The sequence below is a fragment of the Cryptotermes secundus genome, unplaced genomic scaffold, assembly GCF_002891405.2.
Source record: "Cryptotermes secundus unplaced genomic scaffold, Csec_1.0 scaffold933, whole genome shotgun sequence".
Lineage (NCBI taxonomy): Eukaryota > Metazoa > Arthropoda > Insecta > Blattodea > Kalotermitidae > Cryptotermes > Cryptotermes secundus.
This window is the reverse complement of record NW_019723316.1, coordinates 123,527-151,440: the sequence shown is the minus strand read 5'-3', so window position 1 is coordinate 151,440 and position 27,914 is coordinate 123,527. Positions and strand designations below refer to the sequence as shown.

At 43.7% G+C, this 27,914-nt stretch overlaps 1 protein-coding gene across 9 annotated transcripts in view; it reads left to right on the top strand.

The window, feature by feature from the left end:
• Positions 1–27,914, top strand: part of LOC111861850 (insulin-like peptide receptor) — a 309,490-nt gene that overhangs the window by 220,284 nt on the left and 61,292 nt on the right. Inside the window, exon 1 of one of the 9 annotated variants that reach the window (XM_023846770.2) lies at positions 4,918–4,936. The exons of the other annotated variants lie outside the window; for them this stretch is intronic. The gene's annotated coding sequence lies outside the window, so the exon portion shown is untranslated. Of the gene's footprint in view, positions 1–4,917; positions 4,937–27,914 lie in introns of those variants that run through there. 9 annotated transcript variants of the gene reach the window in all.

Sequence of the window (27,914 nt, the reverse complement as noted above, 5' to 3'; positions counted from 1 at the left end):
GCCAACTTTCTACTTGGTCTAGATGACTTTGTAGTCTTTGCGAGGCAGTTGCTGGATCATCATGGCTGGCAAGAATGACCGTGTCATCAGCAAATGTCCCTGTTGTAGTGTAAGTAGTCGTTGGTAGATCTGTTGTGAATAGCACGTATAATATCGGGCCTAAAACGCTCCCTTGTGGGACTCCAGATTGGATGATGAAGTTGCTGGATACCTCCTCCTTAACTCGTGTTCGGAATTTTCGGTCAGATAGATATGACTTGAGTAGTCTAAAGTATTTTATAGGAAGCACCTTTTTTATCTTGAATAGGAGTCCATCATGCCAAACCTTGTCAAAGGCTTGGCTTACGTCTATAAATATTGACGTGCAGTACTGTTTGTCTTCTAATGCTTGATTAATTTTATGGATGATTCTATGTGTTTGTTGTATTGTAGAGTGATGATTCCTAAATCCGAATTGGTGTGGAGGCATCCATTCATCTGGCTTTAGGTCCATATTTAGTCTCCGAAGTAAAAGCTTCTCAAATAATTTGTTTATTATGGACAGTAGGCTTATTGGACGATACGAAGATAATTCTTTTGGGTCTTTTCCTGGTTTTGGTATCAAGATAATTTCTGCTGTCTTTAATTGTTTGGGCCAAATACTAAGTCTTAGCATAGCATTATAGATGTATGTTAGCATGACTAATCCCTTTTTTGGCAACTCTTTCATCATTTTAGGTGTGATTTTGTCAATACCAGGTGCTTTTTTGATATTTAAGAACCCAATTTCTTCTTTGATTTCTTTTGGGCTGAATATTTTTATTGTCGGAATATTTGGCGGTAATGTGGTAATATCGTTCTCAATCTCTTGATCAGGATGACTGGCATTTGGCATAAAGACTTTCGATAAATGTGCTGCGAAGAGTTCCGCTTTTTCTTTATCGCTACGAGCCCATCGATCTGGACGACCATCTATCTGGATTTTTAAAGGCGATACAGGAACTATAGGTTTCTTAGTTGACTTCACCGGTGTCCAAATGGAGTTGTCGTAGCGATTGAGGTTTCTGAGGTAATTGTGTAGTGTCAGCTCTCTGGACTTCTTGATTTCTGCTCTTAGCTTATTGGTGGCCCTGTTATACACAGTTCTGTCTGCTGGGGCATGACTTAGTTGCCATGTCTTCCTAGCCCGTCTTTTATCTGCTATAAGTTTTTTGATTTCGGTAGGGATATTTATACTTCTTGTTTGTGTAGTCGGAATTGGAGTGGCGTGTAGAGCTGCTTCTTTAAGAATGTTAATGAAATTTGTCAAGGCTATGTCTAGTTCATCAGGGGTTTTAAGACTGATGTGTAAGTTAATGGCTTGTTCTATTTTCATTCGATAATCAGCCCAGTCGGTTCTTCTGTTATGAAGCCTGGGAATGGTTTTTTTATTGACAACTTCAGTACTAATGGTAGCTATTACGGGTGTGTGGTCCGATGAAAGGTCGTAACTAGGGACTATATCCATATATGATGTAGAGATGCCACTTGTAATATAAAAATCCAAAAGATCTGGGATTTTATCTGGGTCACTAGGCCAATAGGTAGGGGTTCCAGTTGACAGGAATGAGTACTGTTGGTTTCGTATTATTTTCGACAGCTCTCTACCTTTGGTTGTGGTCAAGCGAGATCCCCACTGTGTGTTTTTGCAGTTGTAATCACCCCCTGCGATGAACTTATTTCCCAGTGTTCGGAAGAATTCGTAGAAGCTTTCTTCTTTGATATTATGCCTAGGTGGGCAGTACACCGCAGCTACTGTTAGTTCGTATGCCTTCATTTTTACCTTAATTGCTGTAGCTTGTAGGAAGTTTTTTTCAAATTTCGGTAATTCATAGTGGCTTATGTTATTTTTAATAAGTATACCAGTGCCTGCGTGTGCGGTGTTATCCGGATGATTGGTAAAGTATGCGTTATAATGGGGTATCCTGAGATATGTTCTGTCGGTAAAGTGGGTTTCGCTTACCAACAATATGTCTATTGCATTGTGATCCAGAAATATTTTAATTTCATCTTTATGCTGTAGTAGACCGTTGGCATTCCAAAGGGCTATTTTTAAAAACTTAGCCATTGTGGGATTTAGTTAGTAGAGTTGATAACATGTTTAGTATCATAGTATTCTGCTGGATAAGCTGATTGAACATGTTCTTGAACTCTTCAAGAAATCTGTTTAAGGTTATGGGTGAGGTGTCTTCTTCTTGCTGGCTGTTATGTGTAATTCCTCGTGTTACCTCTGCGTAACTAGCATTTCTGTATGCATTGTTTGTTGTTAGTTTAGGTATTTGTGGTCTCACTTGGGGATCGGGATTGTGCATGTTTACTATAGAGTTTCGTTGCACATTTAGTCTGTTGTTTGCATTATTTGTTTTGATGAGGCTGTGATAGAATTCACATCCTTTGTAGTTTGCTGGATGCGAGCCATCGCATAGGGCGCATTTAGCAGGAGTGGTGTTTGGTTTCTTACAACTTTCGGTACTATGTGGGCCTCCACACTTTACGCAAACAAATGGTCTATTGCAGTATGTCTTGGTATGTCCATACTGCTGACATCTAAAGCATTGAGTTAGTCCTTTATTCCTTCGTGGTGGTTCTATTACAACTGTTTTGTTTTGTATCATATTAATATTATAAATATCTTTATTGTTACTTGCTGGTTCCAAATCAACAAAGAATATGTTCAGTGGTTGCTTTGTAACTCTGTGTCTGCCATTGATGACATTCCTGACTTTATGTCCCATCATTGTTAACTGATTTTCGATTTCTTTTGTATTTACTGAGTAGTGTAAATATTTTATGACCACCCTGTACGCTCTCTCCTCCTTGAGTTGATATGTATGGTGTACTATGTTGTTCCCTTTTAGGAATGCTACCAGTTTCCGGTATGTTTCGGATGTAGTACAATTAATTTTTATAGTATTGTCTGCCATGCTTTTAGTAGAATATTGCTCTTGTTCAATAATTTCTGTCAATTTGTTTATCATTTCGTTATAGTTTATTACCCCATATATAAATATTGGAGGGGGTTTTGGAATTTTCTTTTGGGGATTGGCCTGGCTGGCGCTTTCTTCAATTGGCAGTGGATTAAATTTATTGCTTATTCTTATATCTGTATTTGGGACATAAGTTTGTCTTGTATTGATTTTTCGTCTTTTGTTGTTTTTCACTTGTTGCCATTCATTTACATTTACGGTACCTGTGTCTGATTCATCTTCACTAGCTGATGTCATCATGCAATTATATGGCTTCTGTTTATATTGTTGCTGTGGTTGCTGCTGATAACTTGTTGAAGGAATCGATTGTGTATTTTGCGGAGCACAATAATTGTTGCTTGTCATTACTGACTGACTCATTGTGTTGGCTGATTTGAGTTTTGGAACTGATCCGTTGCCTACTGGCACACACTGGTTCTTGTCACTTATCACTCGGTGTTTTTTTCTTTTAAGTCACTTATCTTCGCGGCGCTTTTGACTGTCAGAGCACTCGGAACACGTCTGTACGCTACGAAACTCAAAGCAAAACTGTTACTAAACTTGAGTCATATTGTGGCGTTTTGACCTGTTGCTAGGTAACGGCTGCAACAATAGAACAGCGGGTTTATGCAACCCGTTTCAAAGCAACGGCTCGGTAAACACGTTCCCGCGGAAACGAACGCGCGCAACACTAGAAGAACAATGTTTTCAATGTAATCCGCGCGAAGTTGTCTTGAAGTTGGTCAGTTCAATTGTCAGTTGAAAGTCAACCTGTGAAGAGAAGACTAGGAGATTGGTGTGAAATGGCCGCCAGCCTGGGACCCAGTTAGTTGAGGGTTGGTAGTTCAATGGAGTTCTGTACATGAAGCTGTGAAGAAAAGTGTTAGTTGTAAGAGTGCAGGCGCTAATGATAAAAAAAAACTTTATGTGTGATATTTGGAGTGTGTAATTCAGTGAGACCGTTATAGTTCCTGTGTAAAATCCGTTGCCAGGAAACGACTGTAATAGCCTGAGGACACCAGTCTGTGTGTCCCAGTGATCTGTAAAGTGTAGTTCCGGGTGTTGTGTACAAATGTTCAGTAAATCCAATTATAACTACTCGGCATGAACCGCACAGAAAACACCACTCTTCGTCGTTGTAGTTGGCGTGGAAACATGGCTGTTTGCAAGCCATTCCTCGGTAACGGCTGTACCTGCTGGCTTCACAGTTCTTGCCTTGGGCAAATGTGCCACAGTATTCACGAAATTATTGATTCATTTCGGAGGCGGCTGTAGTGACATCTTTTCGTGGTTTTCCTGAATCGGTCCAGGGAAATTTTGGAGTATTTGCTTAAAATAGACGAATACTGCGTTTATCATGCCCATTCTAATTCTCAGCTCTTGTTACCCACGATTAATGAGTACATGGAAATACAGGGTGATTCAAAATTATTGTTGGGATCTCCGTGGCCAATAATTTTAAACCGGAAAACCAAATTAAAACTGCTTATATAATATGAAAATGTAACCCAAAAGTTTTATTACTTATCGAAATAATTCTGGAGAATACTAAACAACTTAAGCATGTGCAGTTTTGTTGTTTTCGGCTTGAAAATTATAGGCCACGGAAACCCCGACAGTAATATAGAATAACACTTTAGAAGCGTGAAGTGAAATCGCGGACAGTGAGTTAATTTTAACGCTGTATAATAAAGAATGCGATTCAAATTTTTGGGCCAAAATTTTAATAATAACTGATTGCTTTGAATATGTTATTAATATTAGTATCTTTTTATTTTATAGTTTGCAGAATAAAATTAATAAGATGATTCAGATGATGAAGACACGCAACACGCTCAGGCTGGGCAAGTTCACCCGGGAAGTTGAAGGCTCCGAGTCAGTTGGCATCTCTCTCACGTTAACGTCATATTTTGGTATCCGTGGAAGAACTGCGCAGCACTGGCAGCAAACTGGTACTTTCAGATATGAATCAAGAGTATTCAGCTCGTCAAACAACCTCTTCACCGTCCCTGAACGGTATACAGAGGAATGGCAGGTTGGCTTGATCCACTAAGCAAATAGCTTTTCCAGTTTCCCTTAATCGGCTCACAGATTAGCGTGGCCTTAGTAACAGTAATTTACAGCTTCCCGTAATATTATCAGGGTTTTCCCGCGTTCTTGGTCGAGTTGGGAATTCCCATAGCATTAGCTACATCAGCCTCGTGTTCCGTGTCGGATTTCTCTTCTATCGTTGTCTCTTGCTAGCTCCAACTCTTCTCCCATTACTGCCGTTTGGGATAACGGCGTGGCCTGTAACTGCAGAGAGGTACTGAACAGGGCTGAACGTTGACGTCTGTCTCGTGAGTTGTTAGCGTGTCACGTCGTCATTGCATTGGTTCTTTTAATGGAATTGTGTTATAACGAAATCGCGTAAAGTGAGATCATCATCATCATATGCAAACAACCCTTTTGAAGCCATAGCCTTCCTTAGTAGATTCTGTCATATTTGTTCCTTCCTGCGAGTTAGACCAGTAGGTGTCCACCTCCTTGATTTCGCAAGTCTTGTAACCAGCTCCTGCTAACGTGCCAGGAGATCCCTCACTTTCTCTCTCCTCATTCACTCTCGCTGGGGAGACCGCTACTTCTACGTTACCGGCTCCTCCTCGATCCGTTTTGGAGGGGCCTACCCCTCCACAAGGGACATTTTCTTATTTTTCGTAACCCGTTGGAAGTACCGACTGTTTCGCGATCTTTCCTCTGAAAATCGCATAGAAGGTCTTCTTGCTCGTTTCTTCACTTCATGGGTGTGATCGCTGTTCTGATCCAAACCCTTCGATGTAGCTCGTGGTTAGGTCCTTTATTATCGTTTTGCATTTCTGGCACTTCCAGCGTCTATTTTCCTCTGTTAGTCCTTTTCAGGTTTCTTGTTCAGCATTGACACTGGTTGAATATTTCTTTACGAAATTTCCCTTGCGCCGTGTCACACCTGCACGGCTGGTCATATTTCTGTCGGCAGGAAATTCGTGCCGTGGGCCACACTTTCCTTGGGTCAGAATTTCGGTGAAGATGTTCTTCTTACGCCATGCCAATGTTGCACGGCGGGACACCTTCCTGCAGGCGGCAGCCAATATCCTCTGAGATCCACAATCTCCTCGGTTCAGTTCCTTTGGCTCTCCACGTCGCCCTGCAGCCTGTGGGTCTTTCTATCGGCCTCCGCCTTTACTTGGTTGGCGATTATTCGCTGCATCTTCATTCTCCATTTTTTTTTAGGATAACACTCTATGTAATTGTGAATTCAACAACCGTTTCAGTTCGTAAACACTTCTGACACCAATGTAACGTGTTTCACATTGTTAATTGGTTTATTTAACAACCTACAAGTCGTAACTACAAGTACTTATAACACTCTTGCTGGTTTAGAAAATGTACAAACCATACACAATAATCTCTTCGGTAGTTTTCGCTTACGAATATTTATAACGCGGGAGCTATACAAGTGACACTGAATTACACACTTCCAGTACCTTCTCAGTTATCACAAACTATCACTGATTATCACGCATAAACTCTTCTGTTGCGTGTTCGGTTCTTCTTCCACGGCTTCTATACTCCAGCTGAACTTAATAAGGTCTTCTTCACGTTCACAATTCACTCGCTACAACTGACCTCGGCGCCTGCGCCTCCACTGCGCCGATTGCTCGGAATACAACTGGTTTCGACGGTTGCTACATTTCAACTATCTCCTTACCAAGTCCAAGTCCAAGTCGTATTGCGACTGACGGTCCGTCAGTCTGTCTTGGTGTCGAGCCCCGGTTGGGGCTCATGACCAGATATTTGTTACTGTTAGGCACTTACGGTCTTGTTTTTGTGGGGCGCCCTCTCTGACGAGAGGATGGGTCTGCCTTTTGTATATGGTGCTGGCCCTTGCCAGTGCAGTCTTTTTCGGGTCTGAGTCCCTTGGGACTCGAGACCATATTTCACTGTCTCAGATTTGAGACTTCCCTTTTCGTCGCCTCTTACAACTCGCAGTCTGTCTGTTTCCATAGTCAGAGTCCAAGTCGCATTGCGACTGACGGTCAGTCAGTAAGTCTTTGTGTCGAGCCCCATTTGGGGCTGATGACCAGATATTAATTATTATCGTTTGACAGTTACGGTCTTGTTTCTGTGGGGCGCATTCTCTGACGAGAGGACGGGTCTGTCTTTTGTATCTGCTGCTGGCCCTTGCCAGCGCAGTCTTTCTCGGGACTCGCGACCATAATTTACTGTTTCAAAATTGAGACTTGAGAGAGAGAGAGAGAGAGACACACACACACACTTACGGATCATCTTCAGAGGGAACATCAATACTTATTCGGAAACCACCATCACAATAGGTGTTCTGATTGCTAAATTACATACACACATAATGCCTGGAATACAGAATGTACACAATATTCAACTTTTCACAATCACAGCAGCCTTCCTGGTATTAAAACTTTTAAAGTGTTTAAAAACTATAGCTTACCTGGACTTAAATATATTTAATAGACACGGACAAATAGAAATGGAAATATACAGAAAACCGACGACGACAGACAACAATAAATAATAAATCATGCCACCCGAAAGAACAAAAATTGCCAGCATATAAAAATTGGATACAGAGACTTCTTACACTACCCCTTGAGGAAAATGCTAAAAACAGAGAATTAAATACTATTATTAATATAACACTAAATAATGGCTATAGAAAGGAAGGCATGACACATCTGTATAACAAACTTAAGCGAAAGATGGGTAACCCGGATAATAAAGACGAGAAGGAACAAAATGGGTCACTTCTACTTATACAGGAAATTACATACGAAAAATCACAAAACTATTCAAAACACTAACATAAAGACAGCCTTCAAAACAGCCAACACAATAGGTAAACTAATAATTGAAAAACGAGAAATAAACCCCTACGAACAAAGTGGGATATAGGAAATAACGTGCCAAAGTTGCCAAAAAGTATACATCAGCCAAACTGGTAGAAATCTAACAAGATAACAAAGAACGCATAAGAAACATAAGACTAAACAAGGACGAATCAGCATTTGCCCAACACGTACTAAATAAACACCATCAGTCTGTCTCCACTGACTCAGACTCACAATCTCTGTCTCCTTACGCATTCCAGTCACCCTTTAAACCCTCAGTCGGACAACGGAAAACCCACCTCGTTTCACTGTTGCGTAAACGCCGTGTTTACAGGCATTGCTGGGCAACGCTGCCGAGAGTTTTTTATTGCTGCGTAGCAACCAGCGCGCTTCGGCTCGGCTAGGCACGGCACGGAGAAACCCCGCTTTCCTCACTGTTGCGTAACCTCGCTTCCACTGTTGCGCAAACCGGCAACCGACCGTTTATCCAGAGTCTGTCTTCGTGCTAACTCGTTCCACCTCCCGTTGCCCAGCAACGGTTTGACATATCACAATGTTTTTTTTTTACAAAGCAAGGTCTTCAGCCTTGCGTCCAAGTCCCAACCTGTAGGACCAGGTCTCTTTTTGTCCCCAAGTGACATGGTGGCCCAATTATACCCCTAGGCACCGGCTTCCCTTTCCGTCGCCTTCTGCGACTCGCAGGGCTACGGTGGGGGTATTCTAACCCTCCTTCACTCGGGGAGTAAAGTAAGATAACGAGGGGTACCTGTTTCATTTATCTGAGTGTGACCTGTGCAGTGGGGGGGGGGGCACTATGCTACAAGCCGGAATGTCGCGGCTTCAATTACTGATGAGTCTTTGCATTTTTCAATTGACCTAATCCTTTCAGCCGCACTATGACCCTGGGATCGACTCAGTCTAACAGAAATGTGTGCCAGGAATCCTCGTGGTGGTAAAGGGCGGCCGACGTGTAAGGCCTACAGTGTCACCTCCATCAGTGAGCCCATTGTCTAGAGAAAATGTGGAGCCTCCGCGGCCTGTTACAGGGATAGCTTATAACCTATATAGAATGAGAATCGTCGCTGAATGCCCGAAGAACGAATTAAAGCATAGTGAATAGAGAAGTATGATAGCTGTACAAATGACGAAAGATACTACTAATTGGACCTTTTTTATTGCTGGCGGGACTAGGTCCCTTGTACTGCGGCCACTTCTGGCCTGTTGTACCAGCCCCAGATGTTGGGTGAGGGTGATTGTGGAGCAATTGGTGGAATGAAGATTGGCAGGGGAAACCGAAGTACTAGGAGAAAACCTGCCCCAGCGCCAGTTTGTCCACGACAAATCCCACTTGACCAGACCCGGGATCTAACTCTGGCCGCCGCGGTGGGAAGCCAGCGACTAACCGCTTGAGCTATGGCGCGCCCCCTAAATGGACCTTACTAATATGCACGTTAAATTACGGCCCAGAAACCGTAGGGGACCAGCCCAAATAGCCTACCCGCATTTTGCAGGTCCAACCAGGGCAGTAAGCAGTTTTATTGTTGCCAAGGGCGCGTAAAAATAGACTGGTGAATCTGCAGCTGTCATGAAAACTGATATCAAAATCAGAGCCATAAATCGCAACTGTCGAACAGCATAGACATAGAAGTATTACGTCAGGGAATAAGAGGATGTCAGAAACTGTCGTAAGTGCTCTGTGGGGAAAAAGGACATATATCCTTGTGCCATTAACACATATATGACTTCCCTAGAGAACAGAGAAGAACTGTCGGTACTACCACCACCACTACTACTGCTACTGTTACTGCTGCTACTGCTAATCCTTCCAGCCGCACTATGGCCCGTGCGTGGGCTACTCCGCCTCTAACAGAAATGTGTACCAGGAATCTTCCTGGGGGTAAAGGCGCGTAAGGCTGACAACCTCACCACCATTTGTAAGCCGATCGTCTAGAAAATGTGGGAGCCTCGCCGTTTCACAACCCTATGGTCCTCCATGGCCTATTACGGGGATAGCTTTACCTTACTACTACTAGTACCACTACTGGTCAGCGACTCCTATAATACCAGAATGCTACGATGACTGCAGCTGAAACATGAAGCCCAAAGAAGTGTCCAGCGAGCATGCAGATGAAGAAGTAGGGGCCAATCACTCTAAAAGTGATTGTACACAAATGTGCAAAGCTTTTGCATGGTTACGAGTTCTTCCTTCGCGAAACATTTGAGAACCGTGGTGCTGATCCGAGCGTGTCGGAGCTGTCGGACTACCTACACACGAATACAGCAGCGCAGTGCCGCTCCACTGCATCTGCCTGTCGCTTCTCTGACGCACTAGTTTTTGGTGCATTGCGGCCGACTTGTAGTGAGTGCGTTGGCGAGTTTGTAGATGAATCGGAAGACATGCATCACTCGCTGCTTGTGCGTGTCAGCCGACTGACAAGGCACAGATTTGCATTTTCTGCATTAGAAGCGCACTTGACTACATATATACTTAGTATTTTACACATTTGTGACACAAATAAAAGTTTAACCTGCCATGTTTACTGATGTATGCAGTCATTAATTGTCAGACTGTTGAGAAGTTAAGCAGCAAATCTTCTAACGCATGCGCTGTACGCATTACATGCCCATAATTTTCGAACGTTGCATTAATATTCAGGGTTTTTGGGTAGTCAGTGTAGCGAGTGACTACGGGCTCAACGACCAAGGGGTTGGAGTTCGATTCCCGGTAGGGTCTAGAATTTTCTCTTCTCTGCGTCGTCCAGACCGGCTCTGGGGTCCACCCAGCCTATCCAGTGTGTACCGTGGACTGTTTCCCGGGGGGTAAAGCGGCAAGGGCGTGAAGCTGACCACTCGCCTCTAACTAGTGCCGAGGTCAAGAAAATGTGGACCTATACATCCACTCCTCCATACGCCTTCTTGGCGTAGTGCGTAATTAGTTGAGTACATGGACAACTTTACGTTTTACTGTGCTTTTGGACTTTGTCCATCATCTGTTATTCTAAAGAACACCAGATTTGTTTCTGTCATCAGGTGCGGGGGTGGATCCGTTAGAAAGAGCTGAAACCTCATTACTGGACCTGTCCAGTGGTTGAGGTTATGTGTGCCACCCGCACACCTGAGAACGGAAAGAGATCCAGTTTCTGAAACCTTTTGTTCTTTTATGTTCGTTACAATACCGGACGATGGAGAAAGTCCAAAAACCCATAAATCCCACCATCGTCAGAACCGTTTAGAAAACAGCCTGTATCACATGAATAAGCTGTCTCGTCACTTCCCTCTGGCATCTTCCGGTTCGCAGTTTATCCTGAAATTATTAATCCTTTTAGATAATCGACAGAACTGTCTGGGCGTGGGGGTTGCTCCCCCATCGCGGGGCACCTGGGATAACACTACACGTGTCTCGGTGTCGAGTGGCACTCCAGTTACCACTCTCTGACGCACAACGCTGACGGTGTGATCAGCTGCCAGTGACAAACTAGATAACGCAGTGAGAGAGAGCGTGGCACGGAGCAACTGAGACACGAAGTCTGAGAAGGCAGGCGCTTTTATCCTCTGAAAACAAACTCCAAACAGAAGTCATAAGAAGGAAACCGGAAGTGGGAGAGGGGAGATGCTATAGACCCCACCCCTCCCGTTATTTTGCTCACATATACAATTCAACGCACTCAGTCCCCCCTCCCCCCCCCTTCCGCGGCCACAATCAGCAAACTCCAGTGTCTGAGAAACGCGCACGTTTGTAAGCGCGTTCTAAGCCCGGCCGGCTATGAATGCTCTCAGACTGTCCGTCTGTCCGTACGCATGCAACAAATCGAGTACCGCTGAACAGATTCTTATGAAATTTGATATAGGGGAGTTTGTAGGTCTGTATGTATATAAATATACGTTTAATTAAATACAATTCATTGTGCTGCTGGAATATTTTATTTTCTATAATTTTATATATAAAGTAAGTAAAGGCATCCCTGTAACAGGCCGTGTAGGCCCATAGGTTTGTGAGATGTTCAGGTTCCCACATTTTCTAGACAGTCAGCTCATAGATGGCGGCAAGGTTGTCAGTCCTATGCTAAAAAAACTATGGTTTTAGTCCGCAAGTGAATTATACCGACCGAGCGACCGCCGCTTATCGGCGAAGTTAGTGCCAACTTTAGCGGATAGAGGGTGTCGCGTGGTCAGCGCAACGGATCCCCGCGGCCGTTAATTTCGGTTTTCTAGACCAGAGCCGCTATTTCCTTGAAATAGCTCCTCAGTTATCCCCACGAGGCTGAGTGGACACCATTCCAGACCCAATATTTCTCAGAAAAATCTGGTAGCGCTGGGAATCGAACCTGGACCTCTGGATCTGTAGCCAGGAACTCTGACCACTAGACCACAGAGGAGGATAGTCACAGTTTGTGGGTGTGACTATAGACGGGGTATGAGTTGGATGATAGGATTTATTAACACCTTATACACAAACTCCGTGGCCTGTAGTCCGCAAGCGAACTACCGACCGGATCGCCGCTTGTCGGCGAAGTTAATGCCAACTTTGGCCGCGCCATACCTCAAGCGGTTAGTCGCTGGCTTCTCACCGCGGCGGTCCGGTTTCGATCCCGGGTTTGGTCAAGTGGGATTTGTGGTGGACAAAGTGGCGCTGGGGCAGGTTTTATCCGAATACTTCGGTTTCCCCTGCCAATCTTCATTCCACCAATTGCTCCACAATCACCCTGACCTATCATCTGGGGCTGGTACAATAGGTCAGAAGTGGCCGCAGTACAAGGGACTTGGTCCCATCCCACTAGCAATAAAAAAATAATAGTGCCAAATTTTACGGATAGAGGGTGTCACGTGGTCAGCGTAACGGGTCCCCACGGCCGTTAATCTCGGTTTTTCTAGACCGGGCACTTTATACCCACCACTCGTAACTACAAGTAATTACAGCCTTATTGCTGATTCCACAATTCACAATTACTCATCACCCGCCAAGCATTTTCCAGCTTGCTGTATCTTCACCAGCCGTTCCTTGGCAACGGCTTCTAACAGTGGAGATCCTTCACTTTCCAGCGCACAGGTCCTCTTGTTACAGCCGCCCATGCAGGCCTCTTTGTCAATTCCTTCAACATCCAACTACTTCCAGCTAGTTTCTTGCTTGGCCTAGTCTTCGACCCTGAAGATGGAGACGACTTGTCCTCCGAAACGTCGGTTGACTTTCAGCGGGCTGCACGGCGTTATATCCTAGGAGATAGAAATCTTCAGGTGGTTCAGTTTTTTCAACAGAAATCCGCATTTAAGAAAGCTTTGTTTGAGAGTGTGCTGCGTTGAAATCAGGTTCGGTGTATTGACTTTTCTGTACGTGTAATAACAGTGAAGAATGAAGCCTTAGTTGTGGGTTGTTTTCAGCCTGTAGGCTTACGAGGTGTTCCCGGAAATGCTGGCTTAACTTATTCAATTTTCGATGCCATCTCCTTCAAAATAGTCTCCTTGGGCATGCATACAGCGATCCCATCTTTTCCCCACGTTTCTAAAGCACTGTGGAAGTCATTTTCCTTAATGCTGTAGAGTACTGCTTTCGATTCGCTTCGGATGTCAGACGCTGTTTCAAAACGTCTTTCCTCTAAATTTATTTTCAATTGGGAAATAAAGCGAAATCATAGGGGCCTAACTCCGGCTATTAGGGAGGATGGGAAACGATAACCTTGTTGTTGTTAGTCACAAACTGTGATTTTCAGGGACGTGTGGGCGGGCACGTCATGAAGGAGCCAGTTGTGGTTGCGCCAAAGTTCCGGTCTCCTTCGCCGCATGTTTTCTCTCGAGCGTCTCAAGACGTCACAGTAAAAGTCAGAGTTGACCGTAGTGGTAAGAGGAACAGATTCACTGTGAACACTCCTCTTCCCGTCGAGAAAAGGAATGCGCATGCTCTGTGTTGCACTCCGAACCTGCCGCGCTCTTTTTGCTCTTAGTGTTTGTGAGCTCTTCCAATGTTCTGGATCATAACCGTAAATCCAACTTTCGTCACCCGTTATGATCCTGGAGATAAAAGTTGGGTCCTCGATGGCCTTCTCTCGTATCTCAAGACCCAAGTTTACGTGCCTCTACTTTTGATCATCTGTCAAGAGTCTGGGAACAAACTTCACGGCAGTGGGGCGCATGTTCCAATTTTCTGTTAAGATCTCCTGGCAAGCGCTCCATAACGTATCCCAATGGTGTCTAGGAGACCTGGTCCTCCAGGTTGGTGGTTGGACACACGGCTGGCGACCTTGGTGAGTAAAAAATTACTGTTGCGAAGTCGAAAGAAGTGGAAACTTGATAAATCAGTTCTTGCTTCTGTGGGGTATTGAACCCGGCCTCTCGGGCCGTAGCTATATAGTATGCGTACTAAATGAAGTTTCGTGGCTCGTCTTAGAGTAAATTCTAAATCTTAACCACGAAGTTATGTATAGTTATCCAAATTCGTCATTCATATCCAGTCTCATGCTTGAAATCGGTTTGTTTAAAGGCGCCCTGCCAATGGCACAGTTTGTTTAGAGTAAAATCAGTTGAAGACTGTGTTGACTTAAGGTTTATTTGCTGGATGGGTGGTTTAGGTTATTCAGACAGGGAACGCATACAGACAGGCAGTCTCGGTCTTGGGGTTCAACAAAAGTGCTCAGAAGGATTCATTCAGAATATATTTGAGGAATGTGCACATGTTTCTCTGCTGACCGAATGTCACTATCGAGTGCTTAGTATTCTTGTGTGTTGGGGAGATTCTATGTTCAAATCTCGGCCTCGAAACTAGCTCTCCTGATGTTTGTCGTGTTTCTCCTCAGTCACACCAGACAGATACCAGGACTGTACAAATTTCGGCCAGTAACAGACGGTTCCGCATCGGAATTCACGAGCTATGTTATCTGAAATAATGAATCTCGATAAGTAAGCCTAAATATGTAAATAAATTAAACGTCGAGCCTGTCAGGCTCTTAAATGCAACACGTATAGTTCTCATCCACTGCAATAAGGAACAACGGAGCGTTACTTTCGTTCGGTTGTGACATTGTAAGAGGGATGTAAATATTGCGTTAAGAGACGTACAGGTCTGGTGTGTGGTTATATCTCGGTTTCAGCTTCACGTGTCAAGAACTTCCGTTATATTGAGTTTGAGAGCACTTGGCCGGTCATAGAAACTGGCTGTTTGTTTCCCTTTCACAGTAGATGTAGAAGCGAACTCTCAATGAATGGTTACTAACGAACAATCTGGATACAGCGCTTTTTTACTACTCACAGTCTCTTAAAGATGATGCTTATTTTGCGCTCTGTCTCACCTAGTAAATAGACTTCAAGAGAGCCTACGATTCAGTTAGGAGGGAAGTATTGTACAAGTTTCTGATAAGAGTTTGGGATACCCATGAAACTAGTTAGGTTGATTAAAATGTGTTTAAACGAAACGTATAGTAAAGTCCGTGTAGGTAAACATTTGTCTGATAAATTTCCTATCCAGAATGGTCTAAAACAAGAGGATGCTTTATCGCCACTCCTTTTCATCTTTGCCTTAGAATATGCAATTAGGGAGGTCCAGGGAAACCAGGTGGGACTGAAACTAAACTGGACACATCAGCTGTTGGTCTACGCCGATGATGTGAATCTACTGGGTGATAATATAGATACCATAAAGAGAAACACACAAACTTTAATTGACGCAAGTAAAGAGGTTGGTCTAGAAGTAAACACAGAGAAAACTAAGTATATGTTGCTGCCTCGTCACCAAAATGCAGGGCAAAATCATGACATAAAGATAGGAAACATGTTTTGAGAATGTGTCACAGCTCAGATATTTGGGAACAACAATGACAGATCGAAACCTGATTCAGGAGGAAATTAAGAGGCGACTGAACTGGGGTAATGCTTGCTACCATTCAGTCCAGAACCTTTTGTCCTCTCGTCTATTGTCCAAAAAAATAAAAATTAGAATATACAAAACTATAATTTTGCCTGTGGTTCTGTATGGGTGTGAAACTTGGTCTCTGACATTAAGGGAGGAACATAGACTGAGGGTGTGTGAGAACAGGGTGTAATATTTGGACCGAGGAGAGATGAAGTGACAGGAGGTTGGAGAAAATTGCATAATCAGGAGCTTCATAACTTGTACTCTTCTTCAAGTATAATTAGAATGATCAAGGCAGGGAGGATGAGGTGGGCAGGTCATGTAGCACGAATGGGGGAGACGAGGAATGTATAGGATATTGGTGGGAAAGCCAGAAGGAAAGAAACCACTGGGAAGACCTTGGCGTAGGTGGGTGGACAATATTAGAATGGATCTTAGAGAGACATGATGGGATGGTATGGATTGGATAGTTCTGGCTCAGGATAGGGACCAGTGGAGGGCTCTTGTGAACACGGTGATGAACTTTCGGGTTCCATAAAATGTTGGGAAATTCTTTAGTAGCTGCAAAATTGGCGGCTCCTCCAGAAGGGCTCAGCTCCATGAATAAGTAAGTAAGTAAGTCTCGTGTAGTAAACCCCTTAAATACAGAGAAATATTGAATAAGCTCAAATATAAGGCGACCCCTATTTTTCCAGTGATAACACGTGGAACAAAAGACATTGTCACGTGTAAGGGGCGTTGTGTGGCTTACAGACGGGTTCTGGCTTGGATGACCGGATTTATTGACACCTTATTCACACAACTCATGACTACAGGCAAGTACAGCGCTATCGCTGTTCTACATACTTTAGTTCACTGTCCCACACACACTATGATTCCCAGTCTTCACTAGCCGTATCCTGTCAACGTATTTATAACAGTCTTACTGCCACTTAAAATCACACACGAAGGTTTCCTCTCGCAGCCTAATTCCTTTCTTGCCATTTTTCTGCAGCTGCCAGTTCCGAAGACTCGACTCAGTTCAATTCCTCTGTTCCCAAGTTCATATCCCGACAGGCTGGCGTCCCGAAACTCGACTCTTCGCTTCCGACTTCTGTACTGTTCTGCTGAACACTTTCTTAGAACCACTTTGCACAGACCATGCAGAAAGCACAGCCCCTACTTTTAAGGAAGCGTGTTGACTGGTCTGTTGCCTAGCAGTGTACGTCCTGTTGTTGCGAGTGTACGCTTGCGCGGGATTGTGTTTACCGAGTCGTTGCCTAGAAATAGGTGTATACGTCACAATATTTTGTAGCAAAATTGAATATGCTATTTAATTCTGATGGTTGTATGCAAAATAGAGTAAATACTGTAGTATGCGACATAAAGTAAAGTAAAGTAAAGCAAAGCAAAGCAAAGCAAAGCAAAGCTAAGCTAAGCTATCCCTGTAACAGGTCGTGGAGGCCCATAGGGTTGTGAGACGTTGAGGTTCCCACATTTTCTAGACAGTCGGCTCATAGATGGCGGTAAGGTTGTTAGCCTTACGCGCCAGCCGCCTTTTACCCCAAGAATATTCCAAAAATATTCCTGTACTCATTTCTGTTAGAGGCTGAGTCGACCTCAGGGCCATAGTGCGGCTGGAAGGATGAGGTAAATTGAAAAAATCCACCTCATCGGGATTCGATCAAGTATTAAGACATAGCAAATTAAAAGTGTAATACTGTCGCATGACTATAGATTGGGTTTGGATTGAAGATTGGATGTGTTGCACGTTTATACAACTCGTGACTTCACTTCACAATTCGCAATTGGTATCTGTTGGGGTTCCCACGTGATCGCTACTCGGCTAGTGCCTAGCAGCAGCCATTGTTTTCAGAACCACTACTTAGGAACCACTATTGTATAGTTGCTTATTTCGAGGTCGTTGCCTATCAACGGGTCTATATGTCACAATGCCTTAAATATAATTGTAGACATTTTCACAAACACCAACAGAATTTGCAATTACAAATCCTCATGTTCATCTTATTGACATTCATTATGGGCCCGGAAATAGGGCGAACCTTCTTTTCTCAGAAACCGTACTTAAAAATCACGCTTTACATGCGGGCTAGTACGGTATTTCTTGGTGCATTCTAGGTGTTCTTTAAGGATTTATAATAGGACGCCTTATGCGGATTATGTCTCCCCCTTTTCCATCTGTGACCTAATTGTACTCCAACAGATTTTCTTCATATTCGGCATGGGAGACTTCCACTGAAAGCTATCGAGCAGTTCCGGTTTTCAGCCATATTGATTCATGGTAAAGCATGATTTTCGTAAGGTCATACAAAGACGTTCTGTGTATGCCATAAAGCCTTCCGCAGATTCTGTCGAAATTCGATGTGGGACTCTACCAACTTTTGTTGGGCTTGCAACCATGCTGTTCCATGGTAAAGCATACTAAACATAAGGCCATAAACTGTACTATTTCATGTATCCCACAGGTTGGCTCGTGCAGTACCGCTTCGGACTTACATTCAGGAGTTGACAGGTTCGAACCTCTACCGGGACACCGATTGTCCTGCGTGAGGCCTTTTGTGCTTTACTTAAAAGTCCTCCAGCCAGATTTCGGGATAATACGTATCTTTGATCATGTCACGACCACTTCTATCTACGTTATTGCCAGTCCACTTTTCTCTATGAAACTATTCGATGCTGTATAGTGTTGAATTATTGATGGCGTCATTAAATAAACTGCACATTTACATACGTTTAGCCAATAAACCATTTCATCGTGGTGGCGGATGTTCGATATGGAATGCGGGAAATTCGATTTTCAGCCATGTTATTCCGTAATAAATTTTATTTTGCATAGGATTATAAATGGACTGTTCCAAACATTCCATATAATCTGCCGCAGATTTTGTTAAAATTCATTTGCAGTTTGTTGTTCCCGTTTTAAGTGAGTATGAGGGGTGAACCATAAAACTGGCCCTCGCACTGGGACCTTCAATGATCTAATGCGCTTTCCCAATATAAGTAACTTGACCTTTGACTCGTAGTACGCGGGTTCAAATACCCGGCGGAGGTCGTCGAATTTTTAAGGGCGGAAAAAATCAGTGAACAAGTCCTCCGGGAGGGACTTTAAGCCGTGGGTCCCGTGTCGTAGCTTTACGGCACGTAAAAGAACCTCATACCTCCAAAGGAGGTCACTGAGCCAAAATTGAGGATGTTTCCCGCCCAACAGCAGTCACTAATACCTCCGGTAGATGGGGGAAGCATTATAGATACCTCTCAGCCAATAGAGCCGGTCTCGCTGGCTGGGCGGGACTGATGGTAAGCACCAATACCGGTAGGATATAGAGACTGGTAGAAATCGTAGAGGGAAGCACAATGGACCACTACAGGTCTAAGTGCATGGGGAAACCCACCCTCTCTAATAACTAACTAACTTGACCCTTAAAATCTCAGTGGTTCCAGGTTGTACCACCTGCTGTAACACACCAAAACTCTGCATTATGCCCACAGAGTGTATGTAATGTTTCGTATTGTAACGGATTTGATCAACACGTTGCCAGACAACAGCTTTGCAAACACGGGCCAACACGCAACAATAGAGGAATCTGTCTTTTCCTTGTCCGCGTTGACGTCACAACAGTGGGTAATCATCACGTGACGTGTTTTTTTTTGTAGATCTCACCGGCGCGCCAGTAGGCTGGCTGGCTAGCGATCACATGATATGTGTTTACTGCCGGTCTATGTCCGTTCCACGACTCTATAACGAGAGCTGTGTGCTAAAAGTTCAGAGCGAATTGGAACTAGGGGTACAGAAGAGTACAAGAGGTCAGCCTGTGAAGACTTATGTGTGCTGTAGAGCAGTGGTATTGGGAGTGTGTAATTCAGTGAGACTCTCATAGTTCCCGTGAAGACTAATGCAGATAGACTGGAGAGATTAGTGTGGAGTGATTGTAAACCGTGTAAAGCAGCAAAAGTGTGATTATTTGTAGTTACTACCTGTAGGTTGTTAATGAAACCAACTACCAATCCGAACCCCGTCTTTAGTCACTGTGACACGTGACAGTATGGTTCTCACAGTAAACAGCGACCGTTTGGGCTCTGTAGTGGAGACTTATTGTGTAAACTGCCACTCGTGAAGTAACTCTGACTCGGACTCTTGACTTGAAAGAGATAATAAATGTTGAAGAATGCTGTTGAAAATTTTTGCATTCTGTATTTTGGAGAACACAGGGGTCTTATGACGGTGTCCGGGTCGAAATGAACCCGTGAATTCAGTACATCCTGTGCAAGAGCAAAAGCAGGGACCGTTTAATGTTCTGAAGAGATAAATTATAATTGTCTCGGAATTAGGTTTGCCGAGGAGTGATTGCATATGAAGGTCAATAAAGTACGTGAAGCAAGACAGAACTCATTTGAAGCGCATGTGAAGAAATAAATTTTAATTGTCCCTCTACAAGATGGACATCAAGGACAATTGCAACAAGACATTTGTAACACGTGTGCGATGCTCCACATTGAAAGTCACCTTTCCACTCATGGGTTATTTATTTCAGTGCCGGTTTATTGGAAGTGATGTTTCTAGAGGAGAAACAGATTTAACTAAAGAAGGATGGGACATGTGCCATTCTTATGGGGAACTTCTGGGCCATTGATGGCAACATTTCCTCTGGACTCTAGCGTCTAAATAGGCCCATGTTTAGAAGGAAATTGGACGTATATCTTCATAACCCCGCCGTGTACTTCCTTGTAACATGTGAGGCGACAGAGTTATCAGGTAAAGTGGCAACACTTTAGACTCTTATTCTGGGACTTCACGGTTCAACTCTCGGCAAGGACAGAGGCTATGCTGACTGAGTTTTATCGTTTTGTTCTTTAATCTATCCGGGCAAAGGACTGGGTAATGTCTCGGTTAGACCACGACCACTGTTTGATATTGCGGCGTATAGACCCGTTGCTAAGCAACGAACGTGACACAACGAGATACAGCCGTTGCTAGGTATCGGCCAGCTCGCTGATATCTGCGTACGCAACAGTAGATATACTCGTAATAATGAGGAATGGTATTTTCTTCGCGATCCATGCTTGGGGTTATAACAGGGATAAAGTTTAGAGCTTTTCTTTTATTGCTAGTGGGGTGGGACTAGGTGCCTTGTACTGCGGCCACTTCTGGCCTGTTGTACCAGCCCCAGATCATAGGTGAGGGTGATTGTGGAGCAGTTGGTGGAATGGAATGAAGATTGGCAGGGGAAACCGAAGTACTCAGAGAAAACCTGTCCCAGCGCCACGTTGTGCACCACAAATTCCACTTGACCAGACCGGGATCGAACCCGGGCAGCCGCGGTGGGAAGCCAGCGAGGTATGGCGCGCCCCAAGTTTAGAGCGTAGTTGGCTTCCTCAGGCTCATCTTACATTAAATGGACGGAATATCCCCCTTGTTAGTCATGTAAAATATCTGGGTGTAATCTTCGATAAGAGGATTATATGCAGACTGGAAGTAGAAACGATTGAAGCCAAGGCCTTCAGAACATTTATTAGAATCTACTCCCTATCCGAATATGAGCGTTTAAGCGCCAACATTAAACTAACCCTCCATAAAGCGCTGATTAGATCAGTAATGATTTATGCTTGCCCGCCTGGGAATTCGCGACAGAAACTACCTCTTAAAATTGCAGCGCCTGCAAAACAAGGTTCTCCGCAGTAGTGGAAATTTTCCATGGTGCACACAGGTCCGTGACTTGCACACGCCTTTCAGCCTTCCGTGTGTATACGATTATATAACAAAATTATGCAGGCAACAAGCAGAAGTCATACAAAAACATGAGAATGAACATGTTCGCGGTATAGGACAAGGTGAAGCCAGACATAGAAAATGCAAGAGTCTTAAAGTTGGCGATGGCCAATCTTACGACCGCTCAAGTGACTAAGCAGCCGTAGCATAAGATAAGTTGGCATGATCTGCTTTGCAAAGCCTGGACTGAGAGAGGACTTGCATATAGTGCAAAAGGAAGATCTCTCAATAACACGCTATAAGCGCGATACGTACGCTTGACAAATGCCCATGCATATTCATAAGAGACAAACCAATCTTCTCGTCAGTGAGGATGTTACAGGAGGACTATAACCGCAAGGGTTCAGTTGCAAAAAGAAGAAAAATCTCTGGTCGTGATTCTTAAGGGGCTTGGCGCCAAAACGAACGGATTGGCTGTAAACCGCCAGGCGTAAAGAAACTTTGAGCTTAGATGTGTTGTGGGATATTGGCCAGCCGGTCAAGATGTTTTCAGAGGACGCTGTCGAGATCCGTTACCAGGAAACGACTAGTGCAAGGACATCGAGAAGGCTTAGCGTGTGCTCTGGTGCTTTGTAACGTGTGGGGATTAGCGATGGCGGTATAGTTACTTGTAGTTACGATCTGTAAGTAGTCAGTAAACACAGTCATCAATTCAAACCCCGTCTGTAGTCACTCATACACGTGTTAGTATTACCATAGTGTGGTTGGGATATCTTCATGTTTTCTTCCGTGTCTTCAGCTCGTATATATCTGTAATATAGAAGGAAAGTCGTGAAACATTAATTTTTTTACGATTTTAAATTTATTATTTTTTTGCCTGCATGTAAGCGCTGCGGCAAATGTTGACATGCTCGAGTAGTATAAGGAAGTTACGCAGTAATTCGGTATGGTCGTCTGTAGATCAGTATGTTTAGATTGATGCATTTTCTATAATTCAGAACAGGTTATGTTGTCATATTTGTTGCTGGAACTCGTATGGATTAGGCGTATATATGTGTGTGGCTTGCTTACTGTTAATATGGATTTTTAGTGCATTGGGGGTGTATTGCGCCGTGGTTGCTTTTTTGTGAACTGGGTTTTTCTGAAATATGGTATGTAATAAAGTACATTTGATGTGGTGTAGAGATTATATTCCTGGATTCTAATGCAGCGTTTCATGCACGCTCTATTGCACTGAGCGGTTACGTGTTTGTAACGGGTTTCCCCGCTGCAACTTGTTTGGGTTGTGGTCAGTGATTGAAGTCCGCCGACCACAGTGGCCTCGCGGTCTGAGGCATGAACTGTTTTCTCCCTCTTGAACATTAGGATCATGTGTTCGAATCCCATTCGAGATATGGGTGTCTGTGTGCGTTTATTCTGTGCCTATGTTGTTCTGTGTGTAGGCAGAGGCTTTGCAACGGGCTGATCTCCCGTCTGAGGAGTCCTAGTGAGTGTGCATAACTGAAAAAAAAAAAGGTGGCTAGGGCCCAAAAAAGGGCTGTAGCGCCATTGAATAATGCGTGAAATGACTCCAGTGTGTATATTAAGGGTTCTTTTGTGCGGTGAAGGGGATGAAGGGGTATGTGCCCGTGGGGGGCTAGATGGATGGAAGATGACGGTTAATGTCTCAAGTGTTGTATGGGATGTTTTTATAATTACGTAAATTATGGGGTTTCTGCTCTCTAACATACCAAGCGCGTAAAATATATAAATATAATATATTGATTCACAGAAACATAAATAGCGACCTGTTACCTTTCAATATATCCACATTTTTTATGCTGTATAATACATACGATTTATGTACAGGCCTACCGCCTCTGTGATATAGTGGTCAGAGTTCCTGGCTACAGAACCAGAGGTCCCGGGTTCGATTCCCGACGCTGCCAGATTTTCTGAGAAGTAGTGGTGGATCTGGAATGGGGTCCACTCAGCCTCGTGAGGATAACTGAGGAGCTACTTGAATGGAAAAGTAGCGGCTCCGGTCTAGAAAAACCGAAATTAATGATTTGTTGCGTTGACGACGCAACACCCTCTGTCCGCTAACTTTGGCACTAACTTTGCCGAGAAGCGGCGGTCACTCGGTCATTGAGTTTATACAGGCCACACGGTTTACAATTTTATAATTTTCATACTTGTGACATATTGAAGAAAGCAAGTCTTCTGGGATTTGGCACCGTGTATATGTGGTGTTAACCGACGTTTCGGAGGAACGTACCACCTCCATCTTCAGGGTAGAAGGAAAAAATAAGAAATCCGAAAGCGAAGAGACCGTGAGAATCGGTAAAAGCACCACATATACACGGTGCCAAATCCCAGAAGACTGCTTTCTTCATAGTCACCGCCGTGAAAGCCTCAAATCTTACATATTATAACATATTATTTGAAAAACTTTTAACTATACGACCAAAAGGGAACAATTTGGATTACATACTCAGCAATATATCGCAATATACGTATGTATGATATGACCTGATGATGGTTAATCACGACCGAAACATGTCTTGTTCAATATAGTAAAGTTCGATAACGTATTATATACACCAGAGTGAGCGTGTTGTGTGACGGCATGAGAGCCCCAAAACGTGTACTGTAGCTGCTGACAGCATCACACACACACACACACACACACATGTGAGGAGAGTATATTAGACAAATGAGTTTTGCTTCTCAAGCAGTGTCAAGCCCCCCCCCGCCTAGTCATCCGAAAGGCCACTTTAATACTTCCCGAGAACAATGTCTACTTCAAATGCGCCATTTCACGTATAAATTTGACACTTCATAATTATGTCCGGAAGGGGAGAAACGTAGTCACGTAAGGAAAGTTATTCTATTGTCAGAAATGATTTATAGCCACGTACACTTATATTACGTGTAGCGTAGGTGCACAGCTTGTATAGAACTGAAACAGCTCGTTTCGCCCACTGTTGCAATCTCCGTCGAGTCAAAATCATTGGTACGGCGCTTGCGTCTAAAGTTGTTCGCTTTGACATGTAGCATTTTGCATTATTCATTGTTTAGAAATATAGCTTCCGGTATCCACATGTGACACAACAGGAAGAAAGTAAAACGTCTGAAAACATCTCAGACGTGTAGTTATTTTTAGAACTCTTTGTATATGTATATTTCTGTCGCAAATGGAACTTATTGTCTCTTCATGCCTTTCTATCACTACGTATTTCGGCCTTACACGGCCATCATCAGGTGGGTGTCTATCTTGTCAAAATTGTTAAAATTACACATTGCGTGTGAACGCGATGTTGGTTATTAATAAAACAAATTTTAATTAAAATCAGAATGAAAGCCTCTTAAATGTTATACGCGTAGTCACCATCTGTGCATTGAAATATATTTTCACGTGTAGGGGGTACGCGTGACTAAATGACGGGTTCTAGTTCGGATGATTGGAGTTATTAGAAGCTTGAATACACACTCTTTTAGTCACATTTAAACGACACTGTTATCGTTGATTTACATACACCTCATAATTCACTGTTACGCGCACACACTAGTCCTCTCCCGGTAACCTATCGCAACACAGAAACTAGCGCTTCAAATCACTCCCNCTCCCATGTGTTCAAAGTCAAAGTCACATTGCTACTGACGGTCGGTCAGTCTATCTGTCTTGGTGTCGAGCCCCAGCTGGAGCTCATGACCAGATGTTTCTTCTTATATGAAAGTTACTGTCCTGTCCATTTGGGGGCCCCTCTCTGACGAGAGGTCGGGTCTGTCATTTGTCGGCCATAGTCCGTATTGATAAGTCCACTGTAAGTATTTACATATATTTACAAATTTAATCTTACTACCTACTTTTATGTACAATGTATACAGGGCCTCTGTCAGTTCAGGCTCAGTACAGCAGATATGCCCTATTTGTAGAAGTCCCATCTGTTCGGAGTCAGAGTCACATTGCGACTGACGATCAGTCAGTCAGTAAATCTTGGTATCGAGCACCCTTCTGGGGCTCATGACCAGATATTAATTATTACCGTTTGACAGTTACGGCCTAGCTTCTGTGGGGCGCCCTCTCTGACGAGAGGACGGGTCTATCTTTTGTATATGCCGCTGGCCCTTGCCAGTGCAGTCTCTCTTGGGCCCAAGTACCTTGGGACTTGGGACCATATTTTACTGTCTCAGTTTTTAGACCTTTGTGTCTCTAACTGTTGTTATATAGCTTCCGCACTGACCACGCAGAAAACAGCCTGTATTGTTGGAACGTGTTTACTGAGCGATCGCATGGCAACGGTTATGGCGCCGACCGCATAGAAAACTCCACATTCCCATTGTTGCCTTGCTTGTATTCGGTCACGAGGTGTTTAACGGCCGGTTACCTAGCAACGCTGTGTCCATCCGCGTTGCAGTATTTATCTGAGAGAGGTAGACATGCATTTGATGATGGCCGTATAAGGAAGAAACGTGAAGTGACAGAGAAGCAGAAAAAGATAACTTGAATTTGAGATGGAAATGTATCGTATGTATACAAAGTAAATACATTAATGCAACAGGATGCTTAAATACAATATTTTTATAGAACAGTTGAAGACAAACTCTCCTGAAAGTAAATTGACGTACTTTAGACAAGATTTCTTATTTAATGAAAAACAAGAACATGGCGGTACGATATATGTGAGTGAACAACGAGAGTTAAGATGGGAAACGCTTAGAACACAGTTTGCTCGTTTTTAGTATTGTAAATTTGCATTTGAATGCACCTTACATCGATGGGCGCAGACGTCATTTCTGATTTGTGAATATGACTGTACATTTACTGAAGAATGTCTGTTCAGTTATTTGTGTCGTGCCGTAGCTCAGGCGGTTAGTCGCTGGCTTCCCACCGCAGCAGTTCCGGTTCGATACCAGGTCAGGTTATGTGAGATTTGTGTGAACAAACTGGCACTGAGCAGGGTTTCTCCGAGTGCTTCGGCACCGCCAACTCCCATCCCCACAACTGCTCCATATTCATTAATCATCTAATCATCAACATTACTGTCTCGTTACGGGCCGTCGTGAAGTAACAAACTCTGTTCATTAGTGTCCAAAATTACTGGGTTTCTGGACTTTGCACATCATCCGGTATTCTAGAGACTAGAAAACACGATGTTTCGGAAACTGGATATAGGTAGGTACCACATGTCTTCACAGATTTTCCAATTTTTCTATGCATTTGAACTCATGCGCTTGGTTTCTTGTTGGCCAGGCTTGTAACCTATATTTTTGCCTCTCTTTCTACCCTAGTTCCACGAATGTCCGTGCTTTATCACAGTTTTATTGCATATTTTCCTGTTATCTCCCTCCGAATTAGCCTGGTCTCAAGTGATTAAATAGCTGTATTGAATCTAACAGGGGTTGTCCAGTGATTGAGGTTTGCTCTTTCTAAGGGACCCAACACAGTAGGTGTCTCACACTCTTCACCTGAGGACGGAACCAGATCCAGTTTCCAAAACGTTATGCTTTATGGTTATAGAATTCCAGATGATGGATGATGTCCAAAACCCCAGTAATTCTGCGTAATACACACCATCGTCAGAACCCTATAAAATCTATATCTCTCTATGGCTCTACAGTCCTTGTGGACCTCGGCCGCTTTTCAGTTTCTTAATCCTATACACAGTCGGTAGGGCTCCTTGGATAGGGAATCAGTGCTCGCAAGGCCGCTACTCACACATAGAACAACACAAACATAGAATAAAAGCAAAAGACATCCATGCCTCAAGTGGGATTCGAACCCATGATCCCAGCGTCTGAGCGGGCAGAGACAGTTATGGCTTAGACCGCGCGACCCCTGTGAATGTTCCCTTTGGGAGTTGCTATTCATTTGGCCGCGCTGTCAGTGACTTGAAATGGTACAGAATAATTCGCCCAGATTACCGCATTAGCCTGAGTCAGGTTCCTTCCAACTACTGCTTCTTATAAAAACAGGGGTTTCAAAGAATAATGTGAAAAAGACGATTATGAAGAGTTACGATTGCTAATTCTAATGATATTTGTGGATTTACGAATTTATTCCTTAGTATAGTTTTTAACAGATGTACGCGGTAGCGTAGTTTGTTTAGGCACGACGTTGCAAGCCGGAAGGTCACGGGTTCGAGTCCCGATGAGGTCATAGGATCCTTCAGTTGCCCTATACCATCCAGACGCACTATGGTTCTGGGGTCGACTCAGCCTCTAACAGAAAAGAGTACCAGGAATCTTTCTAGGGGGAAAAGGGAGGCCGGACGGCTCGTAAGGCTGAAAACCTCACCGCCATCTTTGAGCGGATTGTCTAGAGAAATGTCGAGGACTCGACGTCTCACAAACGTATGGCCCTCCACGGCCTGTTACATGGATAGTTTTAGCTTGTTTATATAGTTATTGCTTCATTTTGCTTACTGCCACCGGGTGAACACCCAATTGCGGTATAATAATAATAATAATAATAAAGTAAGTAAAAGTAAAGCTATCCCTGTAACAGGCCGTGGAGGCCCATA